At 37.3% G+C, this 7,929-nt stretch overlaps 1 long non-coding RNA gene across 3 annotated transcripts in view; it reads left to right on the forward strand.

Moving 5' to 3' along the window:
* LOC117116315 overlaps positions 1-7,929 on the forward strand; it is a 30,647-nt gene that overhangs the window by 2,627 nt on the left and 20,091 nt on the right. For all 3 annotated transcript variants that reach the window (XR_004446725.1, XR_004446726.1, XR_004446724.1), the window contains one exon: positions 5,193-5,359. This is a non-coding gene — a long non-coding RNA (uncharacterized LOC117116315). The remainder of the gene's footprint in view (positions 1-5,192; positions 5,360-7,929) is intronic.

Here is a 7,929-nt window from a genome sequence, read left to right on the forward strand (position 1 = left end):
CCAGTTTCCCACACCCCCGGTCCCCCCTCCCAACCTTGCTGAACTTCTTACCGTCACCTTCGTTTCTCCTCCCTAAACCTTCTCTCTGTTCCAATTATATAATACTAAGCTTACGGCTTGAGCACCTTTACATCAGCTGCTTCCATCCCTGGAATAATATACCTCTTTGAGTAAGATCATCCACTTTTATCTGCATTCAAATCTTCACTGAAAACTCATCTCTTTAAACTTCTAGCTCTAGTGTACACTGCGCCTTTGATCATTGTTCTTTGGAATTGGCGCACTACTAAATCTGTCTCTTATACACATCTAGATGTGTATAAGAGACAGCTAACATTCCGTATTTGTTCAAGAATCTGTGAACATCCGTGTGGGTTGGTAGACGTGCCGTTGTATTCGGAGCAAAATGATGAGAATGAATCCAGTACTTTAGTAAGCGAAGCCAACATCGTACTCATGTATTCTTCAAGTTTAGACCTTTCAGTCACATGGTCACAAAAATATGCATTTTCGGCAGCGTCATGGGCTTCACGAATTTCCTGTGAAGAGAAAGTTAATAATGTATACATCCAAGCATCATTCGTCATCAGTTTACATCACATTCGAGTGGCTAACTATTTTATTATTTTTTTTATAAATTATATCATTATAATATCATCGTCGTCGTCGTCATCATCATCATTGCCAATGTCTTATTTATTGTCATTGATGTTGTTGTCGCTGCAGCCGTCGTAGCCGTCTGGTCTTTGCCGCCGTTGGTGACACGTACCGTCATTGCTTGTCGGCATCGCAATACCTGGCTAACCAGGTGACTTGACTCAAGGCGAGTTTTATGCCATAAATTCAGACCTAAAATATTCAATGTGTGACCCGCTCATTTCTTGAGTCACAAAGTGTGAACTTGGCCTTGGCCTATGCTCATAAATGAAGACCAATAAGGGCTGAAAATAGCTCTGGAATAGGAAGTTGGATGAAAAACGTGTCCCAAGCGTGATTCGAGTCTGCAGCCTCTTGCATATTAAAGCGAGTATCATGCCATTACATAATAGATACTAAACCTTATGGTATATGTGCAAATGTATAACCGCCATCTCTCATACAATCTTATACGCTCATACATACAATATAATCTGTCTCTTATACACATCTAGATGTGTATAAGAGACAGTTTATACGCTGCATACTTTTTTGATTCTAAATTATCCTCCAGAGTATATTGCAAATGACATTCATACTGAAAATGTTCCAAAGTAATGGCATGAAAATGTGCTATTTGCATAGCCATGGGAAAGAAACATTATAAACTCGCTGCACTTTCATTAATTAATGAGCAACATGCTTGCTCCACTTACGCTTATCGCCCAAGGAATATAGGTAGAAATGTTTTCATGGATGCGAAATATTATATGAGCTTAATGAAACAACCATAATATAAAATACAACTATAAAGCATACATTTTCGTGACAAAATCTACGTGTGTATCTACATATCTATGTATGAAAACCACGGAATACAAATTGATATGTTGCGCACATTTTCTCCAATACTGGCATGACACTGGATGAGAGCACTGCAGTAATTTTTGCTTCTAAAGCCAGGCACTTCACTGCGTTTGTCGTCGACGCTATTTTATGGAGAGCGCAGCGCCATAACGCAGGTGCAATGAATTGTCAAAGACAATTAGCAGACGGTGTCACATCATCTAACGCTCACAGAGGATGGAGTTGGATTCGTCGGCCGACGGTCATAGGACACAGTGAGGGCCTGACATTACACTATCCATCTTACCACTTTTTTGCGGAGATTGTTTAGAGTCTAAATTCTAAGAGAAAACTCAAACCTCAGCCATGATGGGCCTTAGGTTTGTGTTGACTCTCCTGCCTTACCAATAACTGTTTGCTTCCTCCGACCCACAATAGTAGATAATTTTCTGTTGTGAGATTTTGTTTGAGAGTGCTATTTCCGAGAATCTAGAAGTGCTAGATCCTAAAAGAACTCAAACCTCAGCCATGGTGGTCCTTTTTTTTTTTTTAAATTCAATAGCCTATGGTTGTTGTGGTAGAACAACTCTTCTCGGATAAGGACTATGAACCGTAAGCCCAGTGTATACAGTGGCCACTCGTGTGCACTATAAAGAACCCAGCATTATATGCTATAGCAGATTGTCTGATAATTATGCTACTAATATTTATATTGATATTAATCTGCTATTGCTGGTTGTAGCAATTTAAAATCTTAAATAGCACAGCTATTAGAATTGATATTTAAAGATATAGCACTTGAACTGATACATCCTTTGCATATTTCTTCCTACTTACTGCTATAATAGAACTGATATATACAGTATTTGATGATCATTTAACTTCTACACTTACTGCTATTTTCAAATGATATATCTGATATTTACATATCTATAGCAGCTGTATGTCAAGCTCTTGCAGTTGTATAGCAGCTCTTTCTCTTATTATCAATCTGCTGTGTGCCAATACTCTTGATTACCGATTGTTAACTACTTAAGTTACTGTAATTATGCGCTTCTGAAATTAGCTTTTGAGAATGAAGTTATAACTGATTATTAGAATTTAATTGTCCTCCCAACGAGGCACTATTATTAATATCAGAAAGAAATGACCCAGAAAATTTTGGCGAATTTGTATGTCAAATGTTACGCAACTTACCGTACAGTGTCTACTCTTTCTATATGGAATGACTCTTGTAATTAATGAACCCTTCCAGAGTTAATCAAAGTTAACAATCAGAACAGGCCAGGAATATGCATTTTTCCCACAAAAATTTGTGTTTATGTGCGTTTATGCGGCTGTGTTGTGGGACATTATCAATAGTATCCTTCCCACATATTCAATCAAGTGTCTTAATTCAAAGTAATGCTGCCCTTATCTGTAAATTGACTGCGAGATACGGTCACATTACCAAGGCGCGGATCCAGTAGGGGGCACGGGTTGCTACTTACTTGCCTATTCTGAAACTGTTGTGTGCCCCCATTTCCCTACTTTAAAAAAATTCTGGATCCGCCCCTGCATTACCCCCAACTATTCGTACTCTCCGTTGACTTCCTGTCGACAAACGCATTGTTTAAAAAACATATGTCTTAATTCAAAGTAATGCTGCCCTTATCTGTAAATTGACTGCGAGATACGGTCACATTACCAAGGCGCGGATCCAGTAGGGGGCACGGGTTGCTACTTACTTGCCTATTCTGAAACTGTTGTGTGCCCCCATTTCCCCACTTTAAAAAAATTCTGGATCCGCCCCTGCATTACCCCCAACTATTCGTACTCTCCGTTGACTTCCTGTCGACAAACGCATTGTTTAAAAAACTTATATTGACTTTTAAAGCAAAGCATTTAAGTTTCCCACACCCCCAGTTTTCCACACCCCCGGTCCCCCCTCCCAACCTTGCTGAACTTCTTACCGTCACCTTCGTTTCTCCTCCCTAAACCTTCTCTCTGTTCCAATTATATAATACTAAGCTTACGGCTTGAGCACCTTTACATCAGCTGCTTCCATCCCTGGAATAATATACCTCTTTGAGTAAGATCATCCACTTTTATCTGCATTCAAATCTTCACTGAAAACTCATCTCTTTAAACTTCTAGCTCTAGTGTACACTGCGGCTTTGATCATTGTTCTTTGGAATTGGCGCACTATTGGCATATTATTCAAGGGGCAGGGATAAAGTGGAAAGTCTTTCATGTCATACAATTTTTATTTTAAAAATGGAATTTTTCCTGTTCATCACATATTGTTATATTTCCTTTACTTCCCAGTTATAATATATTTTTCCTATTTCCTGTTATGTCGAGGTGGTCCCTGTGGTTAGCGATTTCAACAGGTTGATGGCTCCGCCTCCATTGCCCAAGCAAAGAATGCTGTAAGATACAGTAGTATTAGTAGGAGAGGTGTTGGACCATCACAAATGTTGCCAATCTGTCTGTATCAATCCCTGGACACTGATTATACAAAGAGATACCATAATAACAGTTCTATGCTATTAATAGATTAGCTCAAAACACCAAATTTCTAGGCCTATTTCTGATCATGATAATAATAACATACAATATAATAATGATAACAACAGAGATTTTTTTTTATCATTTATTTCTCTTTTTTTTTCTCATGACATACAAAATGATAATAACTTAATTACTGTAATAAAACAGCCTGTAACCAGGTTCATCAGAAGGGGGTTTCCTATAGGTCAAGTGTAACTCAGAAGTGTTTTTTTTTTATTAAAACAAAGTTAAATACTAATATACAGCAGTAAACTTGTCAAAGGTTGTTTTGGGGGGGGGGGGGGGGGCTGACCCCTCCCCCTCCCAAAAAGCCTCCTAGGTTTAATACGTGCCTGAGAGGAGGAAAAATCCCAAAAAGCAACTTGCAAAGGCAGCTCAGATTCAATAAATCACTTATTCAAAACGCATCACAGACGGTATGGGACGAAAATAGGCCTGGCAACTTAATAGCAGAGGTCCCAAGTCTTCCGTAAGTCGCAGGAGTCTCCCAGAAATCAAGATGGCCTCCCGCACTCTGCATCCGCAAATTCAATAAGTCTGCATGTTTTTATTACAGCATTACCCCTATGATTGGTCTCATGGAAGTCTGTGTCAATGGATCACCATAAGCAGCAAAACAAAACTAGATGTGCTAATGACTTCTTCAAAAAGTTGGGACCTCTGTAATAGCATTCCTCAAGTAGATGAGTCTGCAACTTTTGCACCAGTCTGAAATTGCATACAATCAAATCCAAATCAGAATTTAAAGACTGATTTAAAAATAGTTAGTACCTTTTCTTAATTAAAGGAAAGTAATTTGTTAAATCACGTATACTACTGTACTGAAAGAGAAAATAAATTGCAATTTTGTCACCAAGTTTTTTAATTTTCAAAAATCTATATCGGATATAGCTTTTCCCAACTGTATTTCTTCAAACACCACTTCCAATATCTAATTACTAAATTATTTGTAATTTCAAAACCATTATTTGATCTTGTCTCACTGCTGATTTCCTCTTTTTTTTTTGTATCCCTTGCTAAAAATTTACAAATTTCTGTATTATTTAGATATTATTTGATAAGTATTAATGGTTAGATCATTTTAAATTTGCTGAAAATATTGTCTTATGTTACTGCATTGCAACATTAAAATAAAATTCTCATGTGTCAATCTTTAGATTGCTGATGAGTTCTGCAGACTTAGCTGAGACTTTTGGACAGATGCAGCATTGTAGGAACATGTGGTCATTCTTACCACTACCTCGGTTTGGTAATAACTTAAACCACCGCTTGAACTCTCCTGCTCCCGGAAGCGATGCATAAATTAAGGATTAGTAAAAGTGAGGTAGGCAAGCACATTAATTTTTAATAACTTAGTAGAGAACGTACATCAAATAAAGTAAGACTCGTCATTGTGATTCAATATTTTAATCTTTTATTAGATCATCATCAGGAATCAATAATGTATCAACATTGATACATTTCTACTTGAAGATAGTAAGTGTAATTACAGGCAATGCTGTAGACAACATTTTCAAACAGTATTGGACAATATCAGGGTGGACCCACTTTACGCGTAAATTCAAACAATGTGGACCCATTTTACGCAAAAATATGAAAAATCTGGACCCACTTTCTTAAATTTTACCCATTTTAATCTAAATATGAGAAATCTGGATCCATTTTTTAAAACATGGACCCATTGTGTGCATAAAATTACATAATTTGGACCCATTTTTAAAAATGTGGACCCATTAGAAAAATTGTTTGGGACTGCCCCAACTGTCCCAATAGCTGGCTACAGCATTGAGTGCAGGCCTCCCTTCAATTAAAGACCCTTCCAATTATAAAAGACCATCTCTAATTCAAGACCATTTTTTTGTGGTCCCAAATTAACAGATGTCTATTATTTTTAGGCGAGACTTTTTTTTTTTATTCCTTGTTTCGCGTACTTATTTTTTTAAAAGATTTTTGGTGGAGGACGGAATAAAAATAAAAATAAAATTTTGTTTTCTTATTCAGCAAATAGTTTGCCAAAATCATCCAGACGGAGGAGAAAATAAAAATAAAATTTCATTAGTGAATGTAAAATAGGATGGTTAAATGCTTTAAATTGATATAGTTAGGAAGAAATATACATCTTATCTTAAGAGAATAAACATTTTTTTATTATATTTTTTTTTTCTGAAATTTTAACTTTTTCCTGGCGGCAGGTGTGCTAATTGGCCAAAAGTAAAATTTAATTTTTATTCTAAATCATCAATATTTGCTGTTGGCGGGTTCACTAAACAAGGTATATGAAAAGGCCCGCCTTATTCTTAATAAGTTCGTTTTCCACTAAACAAATTTATTCGCGCGAATCAAAACATTTACCTATTTCTGCCAACCACTAAACTCTACTCCCAGCTTTTCTGTTTTAATTACCCTACTTTTGTGCTGTTGTACTCTGCTTTTTACACCCAACTATTCCACTCCTTGTTGTCACCCCTCTTCCAAGTCCCTGCTACCAAGGTTTGCTGACCCTTCCCTTCTGTACTGCCCTGCTACCTCTCTCCTGCTTTCCACCTCTCCTATCCTTGCTGACTAGTTTTGCCTGGGGAAGATGTAGGATTTGGCGGCAGGGGTGCATAACACCTCAGTCCCGCCATGGTTGGGGCTGAGGTGGGAACATTTTAAGAATGTTGACCTTTAGGTGCCCCAAAATTGCACTCTGATATCTTAAATACCTTACCAGTAATTCATGTCAACAATATTATATAACAATTATTTTTCGTAATACAGTTTGGGGGGTGATCGCACTGTCTGCACCTGCCCCAGCTTGCAACCCGTCTCTGCAATCAAAATTATTTTGATCCCCTGACTAGGCAAGATTAGGCAAACCATGTGAAAACAAATCTTTTCAAATAATTTTCCAAGATAGGAAATATTTTTCAAAGAAGTACTTGATAAAATAGTTTTTTTTAATTTTTTTTTTATTTTAAAAGGTGTAAGTTCAATTACCTGACTGTAATTGTTCACAGGTTGAAATGGAATAATAAATTCATGCCCTTACAATTTCACACCTCCATGCTTACAACTATACTGTAATCACAGGTGGTATACTGGCAGTTTTATTTTATTGTAAATTGTAAACGATTTCAATATTTCCTGGTTCACATTTCAAATACATACATGACCTTGACTACCCATAGTAACCTATTGTTACTCCTCCAAAGTCATTCCATTCAGATCACACAAAATTGTATTAATGACCAATAACTCATGCATGAACTCTCTGTGTTCTGCTTTTGGAGATACTATTTATAATTCTACCCTTATTTCCTCAATTATATGGAATGGGGAAAATGTGATCATTTTATTTCTTTATTTTTTAAAACATTGCTTTAAGTTTCTGCTGAAATACAATGATCCTCTTAATCTTGAGTATCTGTAGGTGTATTAAAGGGCTGTCTGTACCATGTGTATCAAAATATCCCCCTGCTTGTCTCAATTGATGTACTGGGAAATATGGAAGAGTTGCAGCATTTATGGGTATATTTAAGAGGACTTGGTAGCACCAGTGCAGTGTAAGAAATATCCGGGTGGAATTGGTAGTCAAAATCCCTAGCCAGTCCTTTGTCAAAGTGTCCCAATTTCCCCCCCCCCCCATGATTTTAGTGGGGATTTTAGCTAGACTGGGTGCTAAGCCCACCTTTGGTACATAGCCACAGCAGAGATCGCACACGGACAGAAAACTGTTCACCAGTAGAAATATTGTGCCTTTTCTGGCATGATTTAGTGGCATTTTTCCTGTGGTCTTTTTAGAGCACAGTGCGGTTTCATGTAAATTGTAGTTCAAGTCCATAATAATTTTCAGTAAACTAGGTAGCACAAGTGTCTTGTGTCTTGAAGTGGCTGCTGAAACCCCCCCCCCCC

Source organism: Anneissia japonica, unplaced genomic scaffold, assembly GCF_011630105.1.
Source record: "Anneissia japonica isolate Jap-2015-1 unplaced genomic scaffold, ASM1163010v1 scaffold287602_len1038180_cov171, whole genome shotgun sequence".
Taxonomy (NCBI): Eukaryota; Metazoa; Echinodermata; class Crinoidea; order Comatulida; family Comatulidae; genus Anneissia; species Anneissia japonica.